This window comes from Lissotriton vulgaris, chromosome 2_1 (assembly GCF_964263255.1).
Source record: "Lissotriton vulgaris chromosome 2_1, aLisVul1.2, whole genome shotgun sequence".
NCBI classification, from domain to species: Eukaryota; Metazoa; Chordata; class Amphibia; order Caudata; family Salamandridae; genus Lissotriton; species Lissotriton vulgaris.
Window position 1 is genome coordinate 1,836,250,104 of NC_141687.1, and position 12,421 is coordinate 1,836,262,524.

The 12,421-nt window shown below is 50.6% G+C and overlaps 1 protein-coding gene across 2 annotated transcripts in view; it reads right to left on the reverse strand.

Annotated features, from left to right (window-relative positions):
• Positions 1–12,421, reverse strand: part of MEGF11 (multiple EGF like domains 11) — a 1,355,792-nt gene that overhangs the window by 737,611 nt on the left and 605,760 nt on the right. The window lies entirely within an intron of this gene.

The window sequence follows — 12,421 nt, forward strand, 5'->3', positions numbered from 1 at the left end:
AATCCACTGATGTGACAATAAGGCAGCACTTTGAAACAGGCTTCATGTATGAAATGGATATTAAGAGCGTACACCATGGACAGATCCTGAGCATGGGTAGAGGAGGGTAGAAAATGGAGCTTGAGGTCAGAGCTGCCGACTTTGGAACTGAGGAATCAGACTTGAGTCTGGTCTTGGTTGAACATCCTGTGATCCTGGGCAAATCACTTAAGCTCTCCCTATCTAAATAAGGATATGTCCTTATGAAATGTAATTAGTGCTCATGTAAAGCACTCGAGTACCTTTGAGTAAGTTTGATCTATATAAAAACTTCAGGAAGAAAATGGGTTTCATTTACTCGTTGAAGGCTATTTGCATCTAAATCACGGAAGGTGCTCCTAGCCCGGCTGACCCTGGTATGGCTGTCGACTTGAGATGTGTTGATTTAGAAGTGGATGATGGAGTGGTCGGTCCATGTGACCAGTGCGTTGAAGTTGTATTCGATACTGTCACTTGTGGTGAAGATGGAATCAAGTGTGTGTCCTGCAGTGTGAATTGGTTCTGAGACAAGCGGGGGGAATCCGATGTTGCTCAAGCTTTCGAGGAGTGTTATGGAGCAGCGGTAATTTCCGTCTTCCAGGTGAAAGTTTAGGTCACCAAGGAAAATATAGGCTTTTGAGTTGATGGTGAGTGCGGCAACAAAGTAAGTGAGGAGATTGGTAAAGGTGGCTCATGGTCTGGGTTGTTGGTGGGTGAGGGCCTCATTTAGGGTAAAGTTTTTAGTGATTTTCTTGCATGAAGTGCAGGTGTTCCATAGATATGGAGGCATTATCTGTGAATGTTGAGCATTTCATGTATTCCTTGTAGATGGTAGCAAGTCCTCCTGCAGGCTTGTGAAGACAGTGCTGTTGAGCAATCTTGTAGCCCACTTGGATTACTATGGTGATGTCTGGAGCCGATGAAGGGTTGGGCGAGTTGTCTGTGATGAAGAGGATGTCGGGTGCGCTACGCTCTGCAGGTCTCATATTTCAGTTGTGTGTTTGCTGTGTGATCATGTGCTGAGCAGCATGCTTGCAAGTCGGTGTTGATGTGCGGGTTTTCTCTGGTGTGTGGTGTAGGGTGGGGTTGTAGGAGTTGTTGGTGCTTGTGTGGCATGTGTGTTGGGAGGGCATGTTTAGGGCATTGTTAATATTTGCGTGGGGATGGGTGTGGGTGGCTGCTGAAAAACCGGCAGTGGGTGGAGGTGAAAGCTCCTACTGTGGTGTCAGAGGTGGCATGGCAGCAGTTTGGGAACAGCATCCACGATCAAGCAACCTAAGGAGTGCAGGAAAGTATTGCTGTGTGATTTTTTTGACTAGGCTTCCTAGCACTGGACATAGTCGACATAGTCGACGTGCAGATGGGCACAGTTGGGCTTGCCTTTGGCATGCCAGCAATACACCCGTTGCACAAGTCCACTCTCAGTTTTACAGCTGCCATTACGTACGTCAACGGGGGAAAGTGCAGGGTGCTTTGATGTCATTTCCTGTGCTGAGGGGGTGATGGGAAATCAAGTCACTCTTTACCTCAAGAAAATAATATTAGAAAAGAGAAGGGCTAGTTTTTTTTACCTCAATAATCAATTTTTGGAGACATCATTGACAATTGGCCCTTTGATGAATTATATCTACTTTTGAGCAATCTATACATTTCTGAAATTTCCCATCAGTTTCACCCCCAATTACCCAACAAATTGCAAAAAGTTTTCAAGCAGAAAAAGTAAATATTGTCTGTTTTCATTGACTAAGAAATAAAAACAGCTTGTGTTTCCTTGCTGGGGAGCAAATACACAGTTCCTTCCTCAGGCTTCATATTGTGAGTGGTAGGAGTGGTGTGCATCTGCCCCAGCAAGGAGCTAGGATCAATTTGGATTTTTTCTCAGCTGCATGTCTGGGTGCCAGCAAGGAGTCAGACACTATATGCATTTTTATTTTAGTGTAAGAGAAATACCAAGCGTAACATAGAAAATGGTGAAGTAGTCAATGCTGAGCAAAGTGGTAAATGTAAAGTTTAGAGAAAATTTGTGGGGGAGAGGGTATGATAGAGTCAGTGGGAAAAAGAAACTTGAGGGGGCCCCTCTGCAAGGTACATGAAGGGGCCGTCCTCCGGTCTTAATCAAGAGCACTCAGGTCAGGGTACAGTGTTGATGAGGCCCCAGGAACTTGGGGACCCCCCGCACTGCGGGGGTTACGGGAGCCTAAGTTACACCACTGGATAGAGAGCCAACCTGGTCCGCATATATACAGTGGGCTGGTGCAGTGTGTATGGGTGATGATACTGGCAGAATCAGTTCCAGCCAGAGATTTTGAAACAGAACATGGACACAAAAAATAACAGCCATGCTTCTTCTTTTAAACTATGGAACAATGCTTTTCTAAGATGGGGTAGGCATTAGCATAAAAAGTAGGAGAGTTGTGGCCCAGCTTCAAAGCAGCGCCTCGAGAGGCCTGTACATTAGGGGCGATATTGGAACGAGGGTCTTCCAGGTGCTTAGTGTGCAATCTATACTGGGCCCTCAAAGACGACAGACCGCAGGTTGATTACTGGAGCCCATAACTGACATAGAATGGAATAGAACCTTCGCCTTTGTACAAGAGGTGTCTAGTAATGCTCATTTTAGGTTGGCTCATGTTTACATCCTGCACCAAGCATACCAGGCCCCAGTGAATCTCAGCAGACGATATCCCACCCCCACAGACGCATGCCCGAGAGGTGGGTGGGGTAGAGCGGGGTTCACCCACGTGATCTGGAGCTGTGGCAACATAACACAGTATTGCCAAGATGTGGCTTGATGCTTGGAGCAGACCACCACAATTCTCATTGAGGTTGAGGCTAAGCACTGACTATTGGGCCTCATCCCAGGGTGCACTATAAATAAGCAAAGCTCGGGCTCCAGCTGGCCAAGCGGTGACTGGCTATCCACTGCACGATAGAGGTTTGAACCGATGAGCGCCTAGAGGATGACAGCCGAGGGGGGGGAGCGCATGCTGCACAGAATGACAGCGGTGCTGGGAGACTTGCCCGCAGCTGCAGCACTAGCCGGAGAGGACTGACCCCCTTGACAGGACAGGGGCGTGTCCACAGTGATGAGGCGGTGCAAGACTGGCAGAACCCTACTGCAACTGACTGGCAGCGAACTTGACCTATGAGTACAGGGGGGCAGTGGGCACTTACAGCCCAATTCTGGTAGCAACTGATGTGAGGGGGACGAGCGGGTGCAAGGAACTCAATGGTGAGCAATTACTGATTACCTTTGGGGGGAAACTGTGTGCCTATGTCTGGAAACAAAGGTACCATGGTTTATAGGTTAGGTAATAGCTAGTTACATGCCATCAAGTTGCCAACAGTGACCGTGTCCTTGTTTGCTTTGTTATGTTAAGTGTTTTCTTGCGAAAATTAAAATAATACAATTAAAATAAAACAAAAAAAGTTTTGATAGAGGGAAACATATATTTGAACTTTTCCCGTTCTGTGTCTACATTCTGGTGTGACTTTATTGAGATGACGGGCAAGAGCTCACTGGAAATGCACTGTCAGCTCAAATTGTGAGTCTTTTTAGTCTCTGGAGAAAACACATATGGAATGCTATAGTGACCTGAGCTACTTATTTGAACATGTTAATAAAAGATGGAAAAAAGTATGAGTGTGCAAAGTTTAACATCTACGGGTTCCCAAATAAAAGAAAAAGAAAAAAAAAATATATATATAGCAGATTAGTGACATGGCTAGCCTTAAAATGAATTGAATTCCGCACAAATTGGTAATTAATAGATGTATATATCGCAATGGTTGCACAACTTGGCAGAAGTCGCCTGTCCGAGGAGCACAAACCCCTCGACTATCTGTTTCCTACCCCCCCCCCCCCTCCCCCCGATGCCATTGCATCACTCGAGGTTGCACTACTCCTTGTTCTTCCCAGCAAGGTCTCAGTGAGCCGGCCAAAACAGCACCAACCTGGCGCACAGTCCCAAAGTGATAGCCCCTTCCCATCCCAAACCAGGTTAAGACCCTGTTAACTTCCCTAACTAGAAACCAGTCAGTTGGATGTGCTTGTGAGGAAACTTCGCATCATCAAAATTGGGCAGAATTTGAAAACACTGGCAGGCTTTGCTGATGCAAAGTTTCCCAAATTATCCACAGGTGAAGTTAAGACATTTCTCCGCATCTACAACCAAAGTTCTACTATTAGATCAAATGGGTATTTCACATCCATTCAAAGCAATGGAAGACCTCCTTCGGCTATGAAAGGATATGTTATAGACTCAGTTACTTCCGTTTGAGTAGTCAATTTCAAGACAGTTATAGTTAAATTGTCCCCCTCAATTGACGCTAAAGAACCACTGTGCCTAAAGAAAAGAAGCACTGACAAGCCAATAGGTCTGGGCTTGGCAAACTACTGCAACTGTTACTTTAAAAAAATATATATATATTGCAAGAAAATGCCACAACAATAAAAATAACAAGCACCTAAATATGGGTGTGATATACTTGCATTAAAAAAACCAAATTTGAACATTTGGTGATGGGGCAATTTTGTTAGTGTTTTTTTCTTAAATAACAGGAATTTTGAGACGGGCCATGCATTAAATTATTTGTATTATTTGTGAAGGAGAAAACAATAAAACACAGCGTAATCAAGTACTCAAATTACAGGCAGCTAAAATATTACACTGTCAAATTAATGCTTTAAAACTGCAAATTTAAAAAGGAGATGGAAAATAAATCATCATCTAACTGGGCACATGAAGTGCAGGTAAAATAAACAGCGCTTTTTAAACCCGATTTATCTCCAAAGAGAAGGGAACTATTTTTAGGAGGGTGTGAACAATGTGCAGTCACTCACGATCAGGCAAACAATGGGTGAAGTGGGCAGACTCACTGCCCGATGCTGTGATGTTCCGGAGAAAAATGAAATTGACAGTGTAGCCCACTAAACTAAAGACCCTCTATGTATGCAAGAACATCCCTCAATGGTTGATTAACAGGTAAATTAATAACTTTTTGAATTGGGAGCTATTCTACTATTTTTGCAAAGTTCCTTCTTTCATGCAATTGACAAAAATCTCAGAAACTCACAGATTCACATGCGTACACATAACACTAAACTAATGAAAAATGTGCTGGATTATGTTTTTCTTCAGGGAGAAGATTAATCTTATCTTTATTTTGAGTTCTTCTGGTGTTCCATATACCTGAATAAGAGAATGCTTGTGTGACACTCAATTTTGGCCTCCTACACCATCATTTGCGGGCACCAACTTTAGATTCATTCGTGAATTTCACATCAGCTACTACTCTGTTGAGCTTATATGTCATATGCCAAAATGTTTTGTGGGAAAATATAATGTTCCAAACATATCGGGAACAAAATATTACTACTATAATATTGTTAAGGTAAGTATGTAAAGGTGAATAAACTATACATTTACTAAAGGTAAATAAACTATACATTTACTATTTTTACCTCTACATCTGTGTAACTTGACGATATATTACAGAGTAGCTGTAGTTAGAGACCAGAGATGGAATTCCTCATTTTTCACCATTAATAACTTTACGCCCATTTGGTAAATCATCATGAATCTTTGCAGACCTATTCTTCCCTCTACATTACCCCCAGGTCCCTCCTGACCCCGTCCCATTCCTTAAAATAGGGAGATAACCATCTCCACGACAGAAAAAAGAAAAGGAGCATGCTGGGATACCCTACCTGCTCCCTCCCACTGGGAGTACATAAGCAGTACCAACCCAGCAGGCAGCCTGTTCTTTTTTCTGTCTCCGACAGAATGGATTGTTCGTGTATGCTGTGATGTTTTTCCTTACCTGGATTCTTCTTCCGGACGGCGCCCGCTCCTGCTGGGCTGGGGTGGCGTGCTGGTCCTTATCTGCTTCCCCTGCCCGGCTGCCTGGCTTCGCGGGCAGGGGTGCTGCTTCCTGGTGGTCTGCCTCCCGGCCTGCCTGGCTTGCTGGGTCGCGGGGCTTCTTCCGGATTGCCGGCCCTTGGCGGCTGGTGCGCCGTCATCCCGCTGTTCTTCCGGGTCGCCTGGGCGCGTCTCCCCGAGCTTGGCCGGGTGGGAGACGCGCTGCTCCTGTGGCTTGCTGGAACATTGGCGCTGGTTGGTTCCTGGGGCCGGCTGTGTGTGGGGGCCTCGTTTCCTGGTGCTGAGGCCCCCGCTGCGGGTGAGTCCCGCTTTGCGGGTTTGTCTCCTTTCTTGTGCCCATGTCTGTTCCACCGGCAGCCTTCGCTCACGTTTGCAGGTGTTATCTGTGCCTCAGTGAGTTTGATGGTTCTGGCACTGGCCACCTGTAACCGGGGATTGTCCAGTTCGGTTCCTCTCTGTGATGCGGCCATTCTCCGATTTTCGGGCTCTGTGGAGGCCGGGGTTCTCTTCCCCGACAGGGTGCCCCCTTTCCCTTTTCAGGCTGGACGCTGACTGTTTTCTTGTGCTGGGGTCTGTGTTTAGTGGCTGCTTGGGTGCCTCCTGGTGGTCTGGACTGCGCCCACCCGGTGGTTGCCATGTTGTTGTGTCTTCATGGTTTGCTCAGGGGTGGCGCTGGAACGTTGGTGGCAGGCGGACTTGGGTGCTTTGGTGTTCCCTGCTGTTCTGGATCGTGGGTTCTCGTTGGATTACGCCACGTGCGCTGGCACCATGTCTCTGTTCCTGGTGTGTCCTCTCTTGGGGCTGCTGTTTGTCTTCCCCGGATTTGCAGGTGGTGTGGTCTGCTCTGCTTGGCGCTGATGTCCTGGAGGGTGCCTGCGCTGTTTCTTGGAGGGCGATGAGCTGTTGGGGCACTCCTCCTGCCCTCCTGGTGAGTACCGCATAGCGGTCCCTCTTTGTGGGTTTTTTGTTGCCCGCATTTTCCTGCTGTCTTTCTTTTGCAGGTTTCCTCCTGGCCTGGTCCTTGGCTCCCTGCCTGTGGCATCTGTGGTGCTTGCTGTGGCCTCGGCGGGACGGACTTCTCTGCCCGGCGCTGGGTTCGGGTGGGCGCCTGGCCAGTCTTTTGTGGGTGGAGGGGGGGGGGGGGGTGCTGTTGTGGCCCTCTTCCTGACCTCCTGGTGAGTGCCACGTAGCGGTTCCCGTTTCTTGTCTTTTTACCTGTGTCCTGTGTTTCCTGCTGTCTTTCTTTTGCAGGTTCCTCCTGGGCCTGGCCTGGGCTCCCTCCCTGCGGCCGGTGTGGTTCTTGCTGTGGCCTCCTCAGGGGGGGGGGACTTCTCTGCCCTGCGCTGGTGTTCTGGTGGGCGCCAGGGCTCCCTGTTGGGGGAAGGGGGGGTGTTTTGGGGCCCTCTTCCTGCCTTCCTGGTGAGTACCTTGTGTGGTGCGTCCCTGTTTCCTTCTTGTTCCCTGGCCTTCTTTGCGGTGTGGCGGTTGGGCTGTGTATGGGCGGGTTGGCCTTGATGGTCTCTTGGCCTGTTGTCCATGGCTGTTGCTGGTGGGAGTCGTCCTTTGGGCGTTTCTCTGCCGGTCATGTTGGGTGGTTGCTGTTTTCCTCAGTTTCCTCCTCTCGTTTCCACCTTGGTTTGCCTTTCCCGTGCCTCCTCGGCTGGTTGGGTTCTGTTAGTCGAGGCGGTGGGCTGGGGGTGCGTTCTTCCTGCCTCCTTGCTGTCCTTTCTCCTCCTCTGGAGTTTCGGCTTTGGAGTGACCCTGGGTTCGGGTGGGCCTCCTCCTTTTGGCTCTCTCAGGGGTTCTCCGGCCCTTCTTTCTTGCCGGGGGGGGGGGGGGCGTCCGCCTGTTGCTTGGGCTCCCCTGCTCTGCGGTTGTTCTGCCCCTGGTGAGGTGCGCTTGTGCCCTTGGTCCTTGGGGGTTGGGAGGTTCTTCCTTCCTGCATGCGCCCTGGCCCTCTGTCTTCCTGGGTTGCCTCTGTTTTCGCCTGTTTGCCGTTGGCGTGCCTCTTTGGTTGGCTTGCCCTTGCGGCGTGGCTTGTGTTTTTTTCTTCCTGTTCCCCTGGCCTGCGTGCTGTTTTTGGGGTTTCGGGTTGGCCCTTGTCGGGCTCTTGTTTCTGGCCTTCTCCTGCTGCTGCGGTTCCCTGTGCTTTCTGGTTCCGGGGTTCTTGCTGCTTTCCTTTGCCGTTTCTGTCTGGCATGCTGGGGCTTGTCCCTTGGTGTTGGTCGTTTGCCGCTTGTTCTCTGCGGCTGTGTTGCCTTGTGGCTTCGGCTTCTGGTCCTCCTGGCCGTCCCTGGTGGGGGGTCTTCCTGCGGGGCCGGGGCTCGCTTTCTGCGTCCTGCTGCCCTTTGGTTCCTGGCGTTCCTGTGGGTTCGGTCCTGGTGCGTGCCTGTCGGGTTCCTGCGGTTTTCCGCTGCTGGTTGCTTCTTGCTCCCTCTGGGTTCCCTTGCTTGGGCTCTGCTCCGGGCTTCTGGCTTTCGGCGGGTTCGTGTGTCCTCCCCTGGTTTCCTTGTCGGGGAGCTGTTGGGCCCTTGCTCTGTCCTAGGGGCGCCTTGTCCTTGTTCGGCTGTTGGCTCCGGTCCGGCCGGGTTGGGCTCTTGTTGGGTCCTGTTGTTGGGGGTTTTTCTTCTCCCCTTCTGCTTGCTAGGATTTGGTTTCCTGTTGTGGTTTCCTTCTCCCCTCTTGTCCCTCAGGCTGGTTTGTGCTTTGGGGCTTTGCTTGGCTGGCCGCTCTTGCCTCCGGTGGTGGCTGGGTCGTGGCTCTGATGTAAATAAATAATTTACTCTCTTAATTTCTATGCAGGTAAGTGCTTAATCAATAATAACTCAGTTCGGAGGAAAGAAAACAGAGTCCGTGGTGTTAGAGTTCTAAGGGGTTTTATTCCTCAAAAGGGAATAGTTACGGCCAAGATATCATGTTCTGCCCACCACAGGGGTGACAGAAGGGATAGAGCGCTCACATTTTATTAACAGTACATAGCTTATATACTTATTTCATTCCATAAGTAACAGTGCAAGAGGCGTAACAGCTGAGAGAAGACAAGATAACAATATACACGTGGTACAAGCGCGTTATCAAGAGGCGTGAACTAGAGGTGTGTGCTAGGAACGTCACAGGTAGGTGTCACGAATGGGTGGCACTAACAGAAAATGTAGCAATGTCAGCAGAAATCGGAAGCTTGGATGCGCGCGCAGCTGCATGACGTGTGATCAGAGGGGTGCAGGGGACTTGACATTTACATTGACGGAAAGAGACAGAAGTCTGGCATGTCAGATCAACTTGTGCTTCTATCATATCTGATATCTGATGTTTAGGAACTAAGCTATCTGGGCAGAAAGGTCTCTAGAGCAGAAGCTATTCTATACTAACTGTGAGTGCGTGTATAAGCGCCTGAGTGTCTGTATGAAAAGCGTGGGGGCATGGGGCCTTCCATGGAAGCATGGCAACGGAAGCTATGAATTACTTGCATAGAGACAGGTCGGCCCTTTAGCCCTGTAGCTGAGGAAGGATGTTTACTGAAGCTAGCAGGCTGGAATGTATTTTCGGGGAGGGAAACAGATAACTCGAAGGTTATAGTCAATCTTGGCAGGCAGCAGGCTGAGCCGAGCACGGAGGGCCGCGCTAGAAGTAAGTCAGAGTTCATGGGTACGGGGGCTGCCTGGGCAGAGGTTCTCGGAGTCAGAAACCAGAAAAGAGGCTCGGTGGCAGAGATTCAGGGCCTACTTCAGCCAGGGCTGAAAAACGTAGGAGTATACTTCAAAAAGACGTTGGCATAGCATACTTAGGAACGGACCATTCAACCCATTCATGGTGGGTCTGAAAGAGGACATGTTAACGTTGGACGCAAATGTATTTGCGTCTTCATAGCTGGTACGGGAGGGAAGTTACATGCACTTTAACTCGTACATGGAGTCGGTGGGGTACGCGCTAGGGAACATAACTTGACCATAAAATTTATATTACCTCAGCTCTGCCTTGGGTGGACGCTTGTTCTTCGTCTGCCTGGCTCCTGTGCCTCGTTCTGTTTACCGGTCCTGCCTGGACTGTGCCCTTTCCCTGCTGGTAGGTTGTGGGTGTTGGTCTCCCCGGGTGTGTGGCCTTTTCTGCTGCCTCCTGGTGGTCCCTCCCCCCCCCCCCCCCTAGGGTTTCGGGGGTAGGCGGGGGTGTTTTGTCGGGCCCTTCCTCGGTGCTGGTGGGCCTTGGCCTTTTTTGCTGGTGTTGGCTTTGCCTGCTGTCCTGTTTCCCTCTGGTGGGGGCTGGGATTGGTTGGTCGTCCTTGGCTTTGCTTTGGGTGGCCTCTTGTTCTTGGGTTGTTCGGCTCTTGTACCCTGGATTTTGGCCGTGCCTTGTCCCTGCTTGTGGGGTTGGGTGTCTGCCTTTCCGGGTTTGTGGGCCTTTGATCTCTTGTCGGTGCTGGGGTGTTCCTTCGCGCTCCCTTCTTGAGTGGTGCGCCTTGGACTTCTCGGGGCTCCTCTCCTTTGCTTTCGGGTGCTGGGGTTTTTTCCCCGTGTGCTCTGGTGGCCGGGGCTCTGCCTCTGTGTTTTTGCCTCACGGTCTCCGTTTTGCCTTTCCGTCCGCTTTGCGGTCGGGTCGCTGGTGCTCTTCCTTGGTGGTGTTGAGCTTTGTGCTGTGTGGCCCTTCTTTGCTTGGGGTCCTTTTTTGGTCCCTGCTGGGGTTCTTTCCTGGCTGCTCCTTCTCTTGGGCTTTGTCGCGGTCCTGGGGTGTTCTTCGGTCCCTTCGGGGTCCGCTCCCTTCGGTTGGCTTTGGCTCTGGGTCCGTTTTGTGAGCTCTGGGCTCCCACCTTCGGTTCCTGTTTTCTGGGGCGGGCTGGCTCTGGTTGGCTGGTGTGCTTTCCTGGCCTCCTTCCTGGTGGGCGGTTCCTTTGTGGCTCTCCGTCTGGGTCCTGGTGGTCCACTGTTGTGTGCCTCCTGGCTGGCTGGCCTGCCTCTTCTGCGGCTGGTTTCTTGGGGTTGGGCTGTGGGCCTTGTTGTTGGTCCTCCGCTTTTGGGGTTTCGCCTTCGGTGGTTCCGTGGTGTCCCCCTTTTCCTCCTGGGGGTCTGTGCCTCCTTTTCCGGTTCTGGGGTTTTGGTTTCCCTGGTTCCGTGTGGTCCTTTGTTGTCTTTCTTGGTTGTGCCCTGGGTTTTTCCGGGTCTGTTTTTGGTTGGGCTTTTTGCTCTCCCTGCCCTCTGTTGTGGTGGTTGCTGGTTCTGCTGGGGTTGGCCTTTGGTCGGCCCTGCCCTGTGGCCTGGTTCCTTTGTGGTTCCTTGTTGCTGCCCTCTTTCGGTTCTGCTGGGGGCCTCCCCTGCTGTGTGGGGGTCGTCCTTCTGCTTTGTTCCTTCCTGGTCCTTCGGCTTCTCCACCCTGTGTGGGCTGTTCTTACTGCCTTTGTCCTTTGGGCTGGGTTGGCCTGTTAGTCTCTGGTTGTTTGGCGGCCTGGGGGGCCTGGTTCCGGGGGCTGCGCCCTTGGGGGTTTCTCGCGGGTTGGTTGCCTTTTCCTGGCTCCTTTCTCCGTTGGGTCGCGCGCTCTTCTCCTGGCCTTCCGTTGGTCGGGGGGGGGGGGGTCCTTGGTTTTGGCCCCCTCTGCTTGCTCCCTTGGGGGATTGGCTCTGCTTCTGTGCCTTCCTTCCGGCTTGCCGGATTGGTGGTTTTTGTTTTCCTGGCAGTCCCTTTCTGACCTTTGGAGGTCTTGGTTCGGGTCTGTGGGGTTCTGTTTTTTGGTCTGGTGCCCTTGTTGTTGGTGGGGTTCCGGAAGGCCGGCTTCTCTGCTTTGGTATTCTCCCTATTTTAAGGAATGGGACGGGGTCAGGAGGGACCTGGGGGTAATGTCCTATTACTTACCGGTAATCTTCATTACTCCTGGTCCCGTTGACCCCGTCCCATTCCTTACTTCCCTCCCTCCCTCCCTTGCGGCCGGCCTTCCTGTTGTTGGCTTGGTGTTTTTCAGGCTGCATGCTGGGTTGGTACTGCTTATGTACTCCCAGTGGGAGGGAGCAGGTAGGGTATCCCAGCATGCTCCTTTTCTTTTTTCTGTCGTGGAGATGGTTATCTCCCTATTTTAAGGAATGGGACGGGGTCAACGGGACCAGGAGTAATGAAGATTACCGGTAAGTAATAGGACATTGGCGATGATGCAAAGCTTTGCGATTATTTGTCGGGAGGGTGCAAAGATAACAAGCATTGGCATAGCCAATAGGTCTCGCATTTGGGACCTTATAAGTGTTTAGCCATGCAACAGTTGGTGTTGTTGCACCAAGGATATTCTGATGCATAACTAAATTCCTATAGGGACAAAAAGCGTTACCTATTGGCTATGCCAATGCTTGTTTGTTTTGTGTTGCTGTTTTGTTTAAGTTGCCAGATCTACAATAGTTGGACATGGTTTTGTTACCAGTTCTTTGCATCAAATGAACTTATTTTCATTGCTCTGAATGTTGGTTCCATTCTGGTTGTAGAAAGCAGTCATTCCCGGGAGTGTGGTGGCTGCCAATGCGCCAAACTTTGCAAATGAGAAAAAGCCTGGT